The sequence below is a fragment of the Erithacus rubecula genome (genome assembly GCF_903797595.1).
Source record: "Erithacus rubecula genome assembly, chromosome: 5".
NCBI classification, from domain to species: Eukaryota; Metazoa; Chordata; class Aves; order Passeriformes; family Muscicapidae; genus Erithacus; species Erithacus rubecula.
In genome coordinates, this window is record NC_136687.1 from 56,574,526 (window position 1) to 56,590,313 (window position 15,788).

At 38.1% G+C, this 15,788-nt stretch overlaps 1 protein-coding gene across 4 annotated transcripts in view; it reads right to left on the reverse strand.

The window, feature by feature from the left end:
- The window catches only part of NR3C2 (nuclear receptor subfamily 3 group C member 2), a gene marked incomplete at its 5' end in the record, with an annotated part of 184,180 nt that overhangs the window by 126,051 nt on the left and 42,341 nt on the right, over positions 1-15,788 (reverse strand). The gene's annotated exons all lie outside the window — the stretch shown is intronic.

The following is a 15,788-nucleotide window of genomic DNA, read 5'->3' on the forward strand; positions in this document are numbered from 1 at the left end:
CAACAATTAGACAAGAAATGTTAGATTAGGGACACAACTAAAGAAAAGCTATTAAACAGGCCTTTGTTTTAAAACAGAGAAGGTAAAAGCATTCCTCGATGCAATAAAAAGTGAGTATTTACATGCCATGCCCTAATTAAGATTTTTTTTCTGTAATTCTACTGGCTGTCCTGAAAGAGCCATAAACATTTAGTAAAATAATCTCAATTTATACAGCTTTGTTCTATGCCTTCAAGTACCGTACATGGCTGTACTCCAGATCAAGTAGTTGTCCTCAAATGCCTTCCAATGAGCCCTGCCAGATTCTGTGGTTCAGAAGTAATTTAAAGGCAGAAAGCTGTAGCAAATGAGACCTAGTGGAAAACAGAGAATGCTTTACCTCATCCTAACTGTTTGCAGAACAGAAACGGAAAACCACATAGAAAGAAAGGAAAAAGACAAGGAAGTGCCAAAATGCCATGTTTCTCTCTGAAGACACAGTTAATGACTCACCAACATCAAGACATGGCATGTGCAAGTGCCTTTTAACATTTGAGAAATTCATAATTAAATAAAACAGAGGGACACTGTCCTTGAGGAACCACAGCTTTGTTTTAAAACACCTTTTACCCACTTTCCTTTTTTCCCTTTCTTATTTCTGCTGTGTTATTCTACACTCTCAATCACCTGCACTGAATAAACTAATTCCTCCTAGTTAGAGCAGGGACCATCAACCACTGGCCATTAAACACAGCCAACTGTTCGTAACTCCAGCAGATGGTTCTCTTCTGCTGGACAACAGGAACTTTATGGTCCTTTTCCTGATTTCTCTCCAGAGAGACAGAAATTCTTTATTTAGAAAGCAATCACTCCTGCAATACAGTCATGTCCCCTATGCAGCCTATTTCCAGTTAGCCACACTGCTCTCCCACCCCCCCTCCCCAAGAACACTGGAAGCATCAAACAGAAATGAGCTGACAGCAGAGCAGAGCTGAAGCCATCAGGTGGCACGGGAAGTGCCCACATCTGTGTGTTAATCCTGGGCTTTTCTGCTTAAGCTTGCTCAACAGCACAGGCAAACCATGGTGTGCATTCCCACACTGGCTCTCGTGGCACCAATGGGGTGCCCAGGGGTGCTGTGAAGGACATCAGCTTCCAGAGGAACCTTGAGAGGGAAAATTCCCATGGGAATTAAAAAGTCACTTCTGCTGACTGCGGAGCATCTTAAAAAAGGGGTCTTAGAAAACTTCTGAACATCCAAAATACTTAAAAAAGGAGAAGAAAAATCAAGGAACCTGAAGGGGCTTCAGAAGTTATAGATTTTATTCATGACCACTGGTCTACTAGATTTTCCTTGGACTCTTGGAAGATTTTTCCTACATCTCTGTATGACAGCACACAAAAGAAAAAATCCTGGAGGTGAGGGAGTCTCCCCTCACAACTCACAGCCCAAAGGAAGGTGGCATAAGTCCATTCCACACAAAATCCTTTTGTCAGTCCTGGCCCATTGTCAGGACTGGTGATCAAGATTGCTGCAGTGAGGGTTTATCCTACAGGAACTTCCAGAAACCCTCCTTCCACCTGGACCAAAGCTCTGTCACACCCACAGCTGTGCTTCATCCCATGTCCTCCCACCCCAGGAGAGACTTTGTTTCTTTATTCCTTGAAAGTTTCAATTACAACCATTAAGGACTCAAACTGATTTATTTAATTTTTTTTTCCACAGAATGCTTAAACACATTTTTCTCAACTTTCCCAAAATAATTCCTTTCTTGGGATGAATGCAAGCATAACAGTTTTCAAACTGAAAAGAATTCATATGGCAAAGTAGAGAGAAAAACAGTTACAAAGCTATTAAAAATACAGTTGAACTACAGCATATGCTACAAACACACCACACCATACATTTTAGACAGAACTTAGAAACAAATTTTAATGTAGCAGAGCTATTTCTGCTTGCCAAATGAAACTTTAGTAGGATACTTTTTTACAACTTCTCATGACACAGTTTTTTGAGGATAGCTGTGAATCACTGCTTAGTCAAAGTTCTGGTGTAACATGCCCAGTTTGTGAGAATGCACTGTTTTGTTTTTAATACAAAACAGTTTTACATATTGCAATCTAAACTATAGACATAAACTCTTCAAAACAGCAACTTTATGTTCAAATAAAACAGGTGCACCAAAGTGTAATGTTTCCAGTTATTTATTTCACTGTTGAATTTTTGGTAGTTTACTAAGCCTTCTGTAAGCTTTTAGGCAATTAAGTATCTGTTACATCATTTCTATCTGCTCATTCAAGGAAGAAGCTTGCAATCTCTCTGGAGAGAGTAATCAAAATGCATACAGAATAATTTTCCATGGGATGACAAAGATGCTGGATCTGGGGGCTAATGATTGAAAGGCAGCAGCAGGCAAGACCAGTAGGCAGATGAACTCCTACAACTGAAAATTCCAGGATGCAAACCGATTTTCCAAGCTGGTGCTGACTATTTCAGTAATTCTCAGTCCTGGACTCAGAGCAGTGTTTAACTCTGCTGCTCTTTCACATGTACAGAGGGTTCTGACCAGGAGCAAGGTGTGCCCTACTTTCAACATGCTCAGTCTTCAAGAAGACAGCTACCAAAGCCATGGAGTTGGTTAACACAGATCTAAGAAGCTGAGAGGTACAAGAAATGTATTTGTAAGAAACCATGGAAAGAAAAGTTCAGCTCACCAAGCCCCTCCTCAGCCTTACTGTGAAGTTCTCAAATCTGCTGGGCTAAGGGAGGAAAGGCCAGGCTCCCTCTGTGAAACTGGGGCTCTTCTGTCCCAGCTTCTGCCTGAAAGGCTCTTAAAGAGGAGGGGAGGCAAAAACATTTGCACAGCAGTCAATTATCAGTAGCCTGAAACACAAAGGTGTGTGGAAGGAGGAAAGAGCTACAGCTTAACTGGGCTAAAAAGGGGGCTGTGAGAGAAGCAACTTACTGAGATATTCAACAGTGCAGAAAAATACTAAAATACCTAAAGACACAACTCAAATTTGCCTAGGAATTACACAATCATGTATTTCCAAAAGTAAGTGCCAAAGAAGCATTTTATTTAACTATGATTCTTTTCCATATTACCATATGAAAGCAATTGGTACTTCTAAACTACGTGACAGAGATCATAATTTAACAGACCACCACAGGAAATACAGTGCAGGCAGCAATCATAATTAGTCTGTAGATATTTGCACTGAGACCAAACTCCACTGTTGAGGCATTTTATTTCTTTATTCCAAAGCTATACAGACAGCCCTCTCACAAAGCCACAAAGAAGACTTCTGAGAAAAGGAACATGTGTCTGTTCATCCTTGTATAAAACACACCACAGAAATACATTCATTTTTCTATTGAAAATAACATGAAATAAACCAGTCTTCCTGCAAACCCCACAAATTTCTTAATTAGACAGCTCTTATTAGAATATGTCTCTCAAAGGGAGGAGTCCACTGAACAGCACAAGTCTTTAGTGTTCAATCTTGCCACAGTCATTTTCTCTTTAAAGGGCTTATTTTTAAAATATGCATCAACTGCATCAATAGACTTTTAATAACAGAAAATGAAATCCAAAGGAAATGCAGAAACACCACTGTAACTGTTAAAACTGTTCATGAAATTCATCCAGCTTTTGGATCATAGGCAATTATTTCTGGCCAGCTGTGACTTTATTGGCAGAAAGAATAATGAAGGGGTGCAGGTTCCCTTGTCTTAGTGCTTCCCAAACACACAGCTGGCAACAACTGCACAGCACTCCCCTGGAGGTCCCTCCTCTTGGGGTGTCTTCACCCCATGCATCAACACAAAAAACTCTTCATGTCATAAGGATTTTGGTAAATGTAACCTTTTGAAAGAAATACCCTTTCCTACATAAAGCACAAGTAGCATAAATTACCATTTTCTCCACTGAATACCTTTGCTTTATTTAAAAATGTCACCAAGGTCTTTAAGACACTCAAAAGTAGTGGAGAAAAACAGGAAAATATCTAGTAGGTTCTGACAGCTTTTAAAGTTAATTTTGTTCAGTTAAGCACTTTTCTTAACACACTGCAAATGTTGTGAGCACAATGCCACTCTGCAAAACAATGGTGTGGAAATCCTGCATTCTACCCAGCATGTGTGATTTTCAGAACTCTCTAATTCTTGAATCCACTTGTGGCTGAAGTATACACACACAGTTAAAATGTTTATGAAGTTAATCACTCCCAGCCTAACTTACCCAGTCAGGTAGCACTGCTAACTAAAAACATCCCAGTGACACACAAACAACCTCTTTGAAGTGAGACAGCAGAGTTATATTAGCATGCTACCAATACACACAGACAACAGGCACCTTATTCATCAGTGGGCATGAACACAGAAATGCCAACCCCAAAACAACAACAAAAAAAGGCCACTTCTTTACACTGTGGCTTATCAAACAAAAAGCAAATAGAGCAAGTATTGTTTCTGTGTGGTGAGATCTTCCACACTGCCACCATGTGCAGGGAAATTCTACTAGAACAGTTTGCCACAAACTCCCTGACACCAGGAAAACTGTACCAGCAGCAAAGATACAGCTTTGAGAGACTTCAACAGCAAATCTGTGCAGCTGGTTGAAATGGTGGAAGGTCATCATCTACCTGCTAATTAATATATAATGTACTCTTCCTTGCTGTTCAAAAATATCATTATCCTTTAACAAATGCTGAAGCTCTAGCTAAACAACATAGGAGTGCTTACCTGGAATATTATCTTAATAATAACAATAATGTTAATAATACCAACAATTACAAAAACAATAATAATAATAATAATAGCAATAACAACAGGCATAAGCAGTAATATCATATTCTCACATTTAATACTATTTAATTTTCATTAATAGCTTAACCCCCCAATTCCCTAAATTTGAAAATGTATTTATCAAATTCACTGACACAAATGTAAATAATGCTTGTCTCAAGGGCCCCTAATGTGGTAATTCTTCCAATCATTCAGTACAGATGCTAACAATAAAATCTGAATGGATTAGCACATCAGTACAAAACTCTACAAGGCTTTTTCAAACACTGTTTCCACTTTGATTTCATTGTGTGATTGATACAACATTGCTATCTGTGCAGCACATCTCCTTTGAAATCCAACAAAAATAACACTGCAGTTTTGGTAAGCTACTTTTGAAGTTCACTCAGATTAATAATATTACAAGTTAACACCACATGTTTATTTATATTTCTATGCTGCCAGGGAAGTATATTTAAATATTGCCTCAGAAACAGCTTACAATATGCAGTGCCTGCTGCAAACCAAACTCATTTGCAGAGCATTGATGTGGCAGACTGGAAACCACAAAACCACATTTGTTATTACTTATCAGTGCTGTTTTGCCAACACTCTGTACAGACGAATAGGTGATAGTCTTCCGAAAAGCTACAGAAAACTGGCATTTATCTTTTTCTGCAACAGGAATATTGGTTCTCAGATGCTACAATAGTCTAATGTTTCTAGTAAGGGCAGGGATTAACTCTGGCACTCTGTAAAGCACAACCTTTAAATGAAGGTCCTAATCCCACAGTCTGTTTCAGGCAGGCAGAATCACGCAACTGCACTGAGAGCCATTAATTTAATTAGAACTATTCATATGCTTAAAGTTAAAAATGTGCTTAATTACATGCTGAATTAAGCCCAGACTGGGGTAAACTATGCCTCAAATCCTACAGCGACTTGTGCTCTCCCAAGTAAATTCACATTGTTGTTATAAAAATGCATTTCACTTGGAGAGAGATTCATCTAGCCCATCTCCCAAAGCAAGGCCAAACACTTCAGGTGATACAAAGACTGACACGGGTCCCTACTAAAAGTAAAATATGTAACAAATACTGGTTGGAAAGTTTAATGTGATTCTACATGGCCTCTGGATTTGCAGGTTTTTTCAGTACCTTAAATAGGGAATAAAAAAGTCTAAGTGGGTTAGATAACTAACCACTCAGAAACCCATCCAATCTGCTTACATACCTTAAAAAATCTGACCAGGACTGTTGTCATCTGCAAGTGTCTGGATACAAAAAAAGATCTAGATCCTAAGATATCCAACCTTGGATACAACTGTGATAAAGACTATTTCTGTATCAACACAAAGGTGAAGACCTGCCTGAGGTATGAGAACAACATAATCCTAAAAACATTAACAACTATAGGATAGCATTAAGTTAATACTTCTTTTTTTTTTTTCATTAATTCTGATGGAGACATATGCAAAGAATGATTTTTTCACATGTTAACAAAGTAATACTAGCACAGGGCCATGAATATTTAGTATCTAATGGATACTTTCTAATGCCTGGACAGAAGAGGGAATTGTCCTACCTGAGAGGAGCTCATCAGACAAGCCCAGTGAAATAAATCCATGTGCAGAACTGATCATCTCTTCTTTCCATGAACATTGGGCTCCTGCTGCATTTTGGGCAATAGGATCACACTGGGACAGAAAGACCCCTCCCCTTTGTAGGTTTTGTTTTTAGTTTGTAGAATTAGGAATGGCTACTAATTCCCTTGTATTTCCATGGATGGAGCAGCTCCAACCACAAATAGTCCACTTGTGCAACCAATATATACTAGGAGATTATGTAACTTCTTGCTTTTACAGTTCTCTGTATTTTATTACTAATGCATTACCTTTGCTGGCTCCAGAATGAGAATTCTGACCTTCAGGTGAGTGAGATCACAACATCCCTGGCACTCCCACTCTGGACAACAGCTGGAGGCTCCTACTGAATGTGGTGTGGCAGCTGCTAACACAATAAATGCAGGAAAAGTCCTTTTGGTGGCTTGATTTTCTGTGTTCCCTACAGCTGTTAAACCAGAGACAGAGTGCAACGAATTACCATGTCCAGAAATTAAATGCAAAGAAACAAAGGAAAAATAACCCTTGTTTCAATATATAGTATTAGCATGAGGGCTTCAAGAGTACTACTCTGAACACACATTTTCCAGCATTTGTAATGATGCTATTTTTTTGTCTAAATAGAACTAATCTGAAAGTCAACAGCTTGATCTACTGCAATGCAGCCTCCTTCTCATTATTATTAATCTAATATATTACTGTATAGCTCAGAATTAAGATATTTCAATCAACATTTCATAAAATTACTTTAGTAATCAACCATTTGTTCTATTATCTCCCTTAAGCAATGAAAATAAATTTAGGAATGTGATTTTTGCATTCAAAACCAGGCCTTTATCCCTGAGGTCTGTGCTTCACAGAGTGACAAGAGGGTTGTTTTGTGTGTTCTCCCCAATCTGCTGTTAAAGGCAGTGGTATTATGTTCTGCCACTAAACCACAAATGTAATTATGAGGTGGAATTTCTTGACCCAGTTCCAAGATTTAAACACATAGTTAACAATGCTTAAGGAAATGCAACTAACCCCCACCTACCACCCCCCCCAAGCCTACAAAAACAAACAAACTTTACTAGCAGTTCTACATCACATCCCATGGGATTAGATGCAGGAAACAGCATGAAAAATGAAAATACTCCAGTATTTATATTCCATTTTGGAATACTAGCCAGCAAAACAGCAATGTCTGTATGCCTACACACACGTGGGGACCAAATGACATCAAAACATTACTCTGGGTTGGTATTTTATCTCTGTGGTTTTTTGTGAGTGAAGTATTTAATGCAGTCATAAAACACAATTAGTGGCTTTCTACATCTCCAAAAAAAAAAATGTATCTACTTCAAAAGGTTAAAAGATGAATAACTAATAAGCTTAATTATGGGTTTGTTATATTTTGAAAACTAACCTCTGGTTTTTTTCCTCCAATAAGTTCAGATATGACTTAACAGCTGGAGCTCAAAGACTGGTCTAATTTTGCCAGCAAGTTCTCATGTGAAAACATATTGAGTTTTTATATATTTCATCAGTCAATAAGAGCAAATATGACTTAGAAGTGACAGGACCCAGCAACACAGCAAAACCTGAACTCAAAACAAAACAATATACCCTGAAACATCTGAGACATAACCCAAGCATGTTGGTTGGTCCTTCATTTTTTCAAAATATTCATTTCAACTTCAGCTTTTGCTGTGAAAATTAATTCAGTCTCCAAGTATATCCTAAACTCCCTTTGCTATGTGAAGGGAAAAAAAAAAAAAAAAATTTGGATTCTGTTAAAAAGCTTTTACCGAAGTGATAAGGAGCAAAGCTGCATTTTTATTCTGATGAAGTTCAAGATTAACCTTCAGTTATTTTCTTTTTCATATCAAAGGGTATATTTATTATATAAAGAGCATTACAAACTAACATTTTATCCATAATCTCATTAACCCTTATGTGATGTTCTTGGTAAAAACTTCCATAGTTCCTACATTCACTGGTAAACAGTTTTAATGGAAAATGTTCTACTAGCAACTGCAGTACGACTCAGATAGTATGTTTTTGTCTTTTTTGGTAAAAGGGGCATGTTTAGCAAGTGGAGAATGCTAATATTTTCTTAGTTTACCCAAACAGCAATATTTCCTACCATTCCAACTGTGTGCTTTCTTTATGCATTTGCATTTTATACTTTTAAATATAATATTCAGTGGAATAAAGAATGGGTATTACAAACTACACAAATGCATTCCATTAGAAAGATCAACATTTCAGTAAATATTATGAACTTTTTCTGTTAAAACTTATTTGACCTTCTACTGAAATCAAAACAGTGCAAATGCTACTTGAAAGTTTTAAGGTATCTTTTACATACACAGCAGTATCACATCATATATTCTCCCTTTACTTGACAAATGCAACTGTTTATTCACTACTCTTAAATGCATTACTGTTTCAAATAATTTGAAATTTTTATAACGTTTGAAATGTGTCTTTATCTTTTATTTATGAAATTATCTAAATTGCTATAAAATATATATGAATATATACAGATACCCACAACAAAGTGGCACCTAGGAGCATTCAAAATATTTAATTTTTTTTTATTTCAAGACAAAATTCAGCTCCTAATTGATTCCAGTAAATGAAATAAGAAGAAAATATGTGAACTATAATAAACTGATGAATAAAATCAAAACCCCTTAAGGTTAGTAACAAAACTTACATTTGTGAGGGATACTTATAGTAAGTAAAAGCACTGTTTTTCCCCATTGAGATTTATACCTGAATTAAGCATAGAAAACCTAAAACCACTTCTAGGGAACTTTCAATGACCTATAAGAGAAAAAAATCCTGGAGCAAATATAAATCCTTGGAAAATAAATAAGATAGAATAGGATATGTTAAAAGTCCCAAAATCTATGTTATTAAAAGTAAGATGCAGATAAGCTTTATTTCTACTGGCTATTACCTGGCTCAGTTATTTTTTAGCACTTCAGTGCTCCTTCTCTGCACTGGTAAATCTTTCTTGATTGAACATTTATTGGGACTGTGAGTTACAGACTAATATAAACAGAATTTTTGATCAATTAAATGACAAATGGCCTTTACAAATATTTGGAAAAATACTTTTCCCCCATAAAATAATGAAAATTATTTTATTATATCCTGTGCATATTAATATGGAGCAGACAGGGAATTGTGAAAAAACTTCCATTTTTTTCTGCAAAAGGAGAGCTCTCTCTGTTGACAACACAAACCTTCCTCAGGCAGGCAGGTCATCTTTCTCCTCTTGCCAGAAACAGAAAATATAAGACTGGCAGAGACCTTTCAAGTAACCAAGCCCAGCTCCCTGCTAGTACAGGTAACCCTGTCCTGCCATCCCTTTTATAAAATCTGATAAAACTCCATTGTCAAAATTATAAAGCATTTTGTTCCTCTGCCTATCAAAGGGCTACATTAAAACCTCATCAGCTACAAGCCAGGAGGGAAACTTATGCACTTTCATTATGCCATAATCATTCCCACCCCTGGTACTGAGATCTAGGAAGAGAAATCACAGTTCTTCATCCAAGAGCTGAATAATTGCCTTATGGCTGGTTCCTGTGCCCAATGCACTGACTGTATTAGCCTCTCACACTGTTTAATTTTAATATAATTGTAAATAATTAGGAAAGAAACATAATCAGTCGGAAGCACAAGCAGTGTAAGGAGAGAATTACTCTACCCTTGCATCTCTCAATTAATCAGGAGTTTATCTAGGTGGTGGGTGACCACAAAGGGCAGGCCAAGCTCATCTGCTAATTTAGCTAAAACAAATGTAAGTAGGTATGTGTAAGGAAGTAAAAACAGGCAATCTGCTATATCCCAAATAATCAGCACTTTCCAATGAAGTACTGAAGCAGCATTGAGGATGTAGCCTCTGATATGGACCAGCAACCATAGATTCTCAAAGAATCTTTCTGAATTCTGTCCCCCAGCTCTTCTAACAACACCTTAACCAACCTTCAACCACGTCATGCCCTCCACAGTGGGTTCTAAAAGCACCATGGACTACCACCAGACTTGTCACTTGATAACAGCTACTTGCAAACTCCTTTAATGTGTTTTCAATGTTCATTTTTAGAAAGAGCAGCAAAATTTGAGAAGCCCAGTCCCATGTCACATAGCTGGGTTTGTAGAGCATGCCAGAAACAAAGCAAACCATAACATACAATTCATAGAGACATCTTCCCTGAATATTACCATTTCTGAACTACTGCAAGGCCAGAATCACTTGGAAGTTGACATCTCTCTTTATATTGGCACCTTCTAGAAGTTTGTATTTTATCAGTGTTTAAAATTTCCACGTGCCATATGCTACTGGTATTATTTATTGATGTTAAAAAGCCACTCTACTGCTCTTCCAAACCTCTGTATGGATGAAGTCTGCATAGTCAGAAAGTGGTTTGCAATCAGATTTTTCCATCAGTAGCCAGAAAGCAGGGAAAGACAAACTTTAAAAAGTGTATTTGCTAGCACATCTGAATCTACTTCACATCTTGAGTGAAGGAGCTTTGTGTGGAAACAAATTTGGCACTTAGTTTTCAAGGAGCAACAGCAGAATTCAAGACTCAGTTCATTAGTACATGACAGAGATGCAAAAATGAAGCTCTGCTGGTTGTAGATACAAAACAGAGCGAGATGCCAACCTGACAGTCACATTATCAAAGCTCTAACAAGAAAAAACAACAGTATGAGAACAGCATCCTACACAGACTAGGCTGTGACTGAGCAAACCTCTCCGGAGGTAGGATGCCAAACCCCACTGCTGAAAAGATGACAGCACTTCAGAATTAAAAAAGAAGAGAAGATATTTGCTCTCCTCTTCGTTATCTGTGCACTGAGAACTGAAACAAAGGCACCTGCAGATTGCCCTCTGGCAGCACCTCCCTGCTCCTCTGGATTACAGATGCAGACCACAGCAGCTGCATTGTGAACCTGGATGCTTCAGTCAAAAATCCACCCGTGGGATGAATACAGACCTTTAAATATACCTAAAAATCGACATATTACATGCAGAGTTAAATCAATTTGATCCAGTCAACTCCAGAAAAACAAACGTGAGCAAAAAAAAAAACCCACAAGTACTTGAAAACTCTGGTTTTATAAACATTCATTTCACAAATCTGTGTGCTATGGCTTCCACCCAAGAAGGAACATCAGTATTTTGCAGCAAGATGAAAAGCAATGTCATATGAGATCCTCCTTTACTAAAATATTACTTTTATGAAACATGCCATACAGAACTTCCAGTGCACTTGGAGGCTCTGCATAATCAGATGTAAACTCTGCTCAGGAAAAAACCCTCCTTCTACCTCATTAAACACTATGACTGGTCTTCAGTGTTCAAGAATTCTCTAAAGCCATGGAGGGAACAAGGGAGGTATCAGTACAACAGAAATCAGAGAAATAATCTACCTTAAAAAGGCACAAGAAAATTCTTTCAAATAATAAAAAGTCCCATTAGATTAATTATTAAATTCACCCCTTGCTTGATACGAAAAATTTTGAAGTACCAAGAAATATTCTAGGTAAGTAAGTATTCATTATGAGCAGTGATTAGCAAAAAAATTTAGAGAGTCTGGCGGGCTGAAAGATGAGATCATCAGCTCGAGTCCTTCAGCTCATTATCTCAGCCACTAGCCAACCATTACATCACAACTGGAAATACATACTATTCATAATATAAAGGAGTCACACTTGAGGTTACTTGAAAATGACAGACGACAGAAAAAGAATGGGTCTGTGGACCATATACTCACTGCAGAGTTACAACTATGGGACAACTAAAAAGGAAATAAAACCCCCACAGTGACTTGAATATCCTGGCCACAACAGAACCATATGCAGTATTAACAATATATTAAGGCAGAAGATCAATTCTGACTTCAGCACAGCATGACAGCCAACACCAACCAGATCATGCCAAGGACCAGGCACAATCTCCTTTTGCTTTCCTAATGAAATGTGCAAGTAATTAACCATCGACACTGACACAGTGCAGAAATTACCTAGTAACTAAACAAAAATTAAAATGTTCAATTAATTTCTGAGACTTCAAATAGCTGTGCATGTCTGCAAGCACCTCCAGAAGGACCAGCACTTCTCTTGTCTAGGCTGATGAGCACATTGTACATTCATGCCTCATGCCCAGTGCACAAACACCTTCCTCACAAGCACCTGCCAAGAGCCTTGGTCTGTAACCTGCAACTTCACCTTCTCCAACTGTTGCCTCATGTCCAATCCTTACAAATTCTAGAGGTTTTGGTGAAGTTAACCTTAGTTCTTGCATAGTTGCATTGCAATTTCAAAGATTTCAGTCAAAGCCAGTTTTCAACTGACCCTCTGCCTCACTCTTCAGCTCTAAGCTTGTCCAAAACTCTCCACTTTCAGGTTCTGCCCTCTCAGCTGTGTTAGTGAAGAGCAATACAACCCAAATTCCCATCAGGTAGATTCCCAACAGGCCTCCTCTAAATGAAGCAGCTGAAAACAAAACCAAAAATGTGCTTCAAATCCATTTATTTTCCCTCCCTTTTTGTTCATGCCTATTGTTTTAACACACAGGGCACATTAAGGGATTTCATATCCTGCTTTCCTGCAGTGCATGATCTGTAATTTATTAGCATAGTTTGAAATCAACTTGTTTATAACAGAGCAGAACATTTTTACCTGGTCCCCTTGACAAAACTCCACAGTTGTATGTAAGTCACCTGCTGTCTCCCAAGAGATAATTTTCACCTCTCTCAAGACATGCCCACACCCTTGTCTTCCAGAGAATTCACAGTACCCACCCTTTTCCTCAACCTTTAGGTCTCCTTGGAGACTTATTCATAATCCAAACCCCTTTATTCTCCTCTTCACTCTCCCTTGCTTACAGGGAGGTTTCTTGTAGAGAATCTCAGCAAAGTCACTAAATACTACTGGAAACAAAATCAATCATGTTCACTTTGGGGTAGGACTCAGAAGTCAACATTCACTCCTAAGTTCCATAAGCTTCATATAAAAAGTACAGCAAATCACTTAAACTCCTTGCACTTAAATTCTTAACCAAAAAGTTTATTTTCCCCACAACTTCCCAGGAGCATCATTAGGATAACAATCATCACGTTTTGCCAGACCCTTGGTTCTTAATGTAGGTCACAAAGTACGTAAATAAGAATTGATTATAAAAGAAAGGAAGTTAACAGTCCATATGTGGCCAATATTGCTACTGAAACCTAAACTTCTGCATTTCCTGCCATTGTGACTTCAATTATGAAATCGTAAAGTTGCACTAAGATAACTGACATGTTTGGTTTCCTAGTTGTCTTTAGGGAAAATATTAAAGTGAATTAAAACAAAACAGAAACAAGAAAACCACCCCAAAAAGCCAATCAAGCACAACCACAAAAAAAAGTCCCCAAACAACCCACACAAAACAAACAGCAGTGAATAACAAAAAATATCCACACAACTCGAAAAGTTTATCAAGTTCCTTCACTTCATCAGTGCATCATTGAGGAAGGTTCACTCAGGGACTTAGGCTTGAGTTCTGCACTGCTCCCTTCTTGCTGCCTGGGGTTAAAGGGAGCAGAAAACTCATGGATTGGCTCAGAGAACAAAAGTCTATCCCTTCTGTCTCTGGATAATCTAATCAATCTCTGTCTGAAAAGAAGCCCTGGAACAGATCTGCCTATAAATCTACACAGAGCTAAAAAAGCTGAAGAAGAAATAAAACTAAACCAAATCAAACAAACCACAAACAACAACAAAACTAAAAGATATCTTCCCTCTGTGGTTGCTATGGAAGAAGTTAGGTAGATGATCCCCTGACTGGAGTAGGTTTTTTTGGTCTCTGGGTTGAGAATCAGCCTGAAATTTGAACATCAGCAACAGAGGTCAGCAGAGAAATATGGCAAAACAAATAGTAACAGACCACAAGTGTGAGATGGTGCTTGCTCAACTTTTGCAGGAGCTCACATACACACAGCTGAGCTATTACTGCTTGTGTTAATCTGATTTAGACCCATCTCTGTACCACAGAAGTGTGAGATAGCAAACACACTGCCAAGCTCCTAACAGACCTCTCAGGAGGATCCAGAAAACTACAAAACAATTAATTTGATGTAGGCATTGAGCAAATTGATAGGAACTGTTACAAAGAACAGAGAGCTGGATAGCATGTGCTGGGGGAGAGTCACTTGAACAATTGCCTCATAAATCCATTAGCATTGCTAGAGAATCATTGTCTGTGAGGACAAACGTGACCAGATCAATCCACTCTGATCTTCAAACAAATACATAACTTGTTAAAAGATGGGAAAGAAAAGATGTATTAAGCATTCAGATTCTCTATGAAAATAGGTTGCTACCAGTGTTCCACAGGAGTTTTGTAGGACACAGCTGAACAAATGGGTTGAAAAAGAGGGAAGAATGGTGTGCAGAAAGAGCACTCTACTGATATTGATAAGTCACCTACAGCAATACAAACAGAGGTTTACTGAGAAAACTGCAACTTGTCTCACATAGCAAAAGACTAAATTGTAAAATGGAAGACAAAACTCAGTGTTGGCAGGTATAAAGAATTGTAGGGAGTGGTGGGGAGGATGGGTGGGGAGGAAAACAACCCCAACCCTATGAATACAGTATGGACTCTGGGTGAGCTGTTACCACTGCAGGGAAAGATCTTGTGTTCAGCGGGGACATTTATAAAAAACTGATGGTTAACTTTTAGCAGTGAAATAAGAAAGCAAATACTGTAAAAATTATGGGAAATGTAGACCACCACAGAACACACCCTCAAGCCAGCATTTAAACAACAGATGCTGCACAATGAATATGTTTTCCAGCTTGCATGCAGTCCTCCAGTCTCAGAAAGACACAACAGAACGACGGAAGGCAGGGAGGAGAACAAGGATGATCAAAGGTATGAAATGGGTTCTGATCAAGGAACTAAATAGACATGGATTTTCCAGCCTGGAAGACAAACAATCAAGGCAGTATCAAAGAGATCCGTGATAAATGGAGCACCATAAAGGCAGTGGATAAGGAATCATTTGTCTCTTACAAGATAAGAACAAAGGAGTATCAAATGAAATGATCAGGTAGTAAATTCAAAATAAACAAAAAGAAGGTACTTCTTTACACGTACATTGTTCTACCTTAGGACCCAGCACAGGATATTGTGGATGATAAAAATGCACACAGTTTACAAAACAGTAAGACAAACTAATGGAAGAAAAATCTATCACAGGCTATTAAACCAAAGATACCATCTCTGCTTCAGGAAGTTTGTGAGATTCAGATTGCTGAAAGCTGGGAAAATATATTGGGAGAGCACTACGACATGTCTGCACTTTTACAGTCTTCCTCAGGCACCCTGTTAGTCCCTGGCCGAGACGGGGA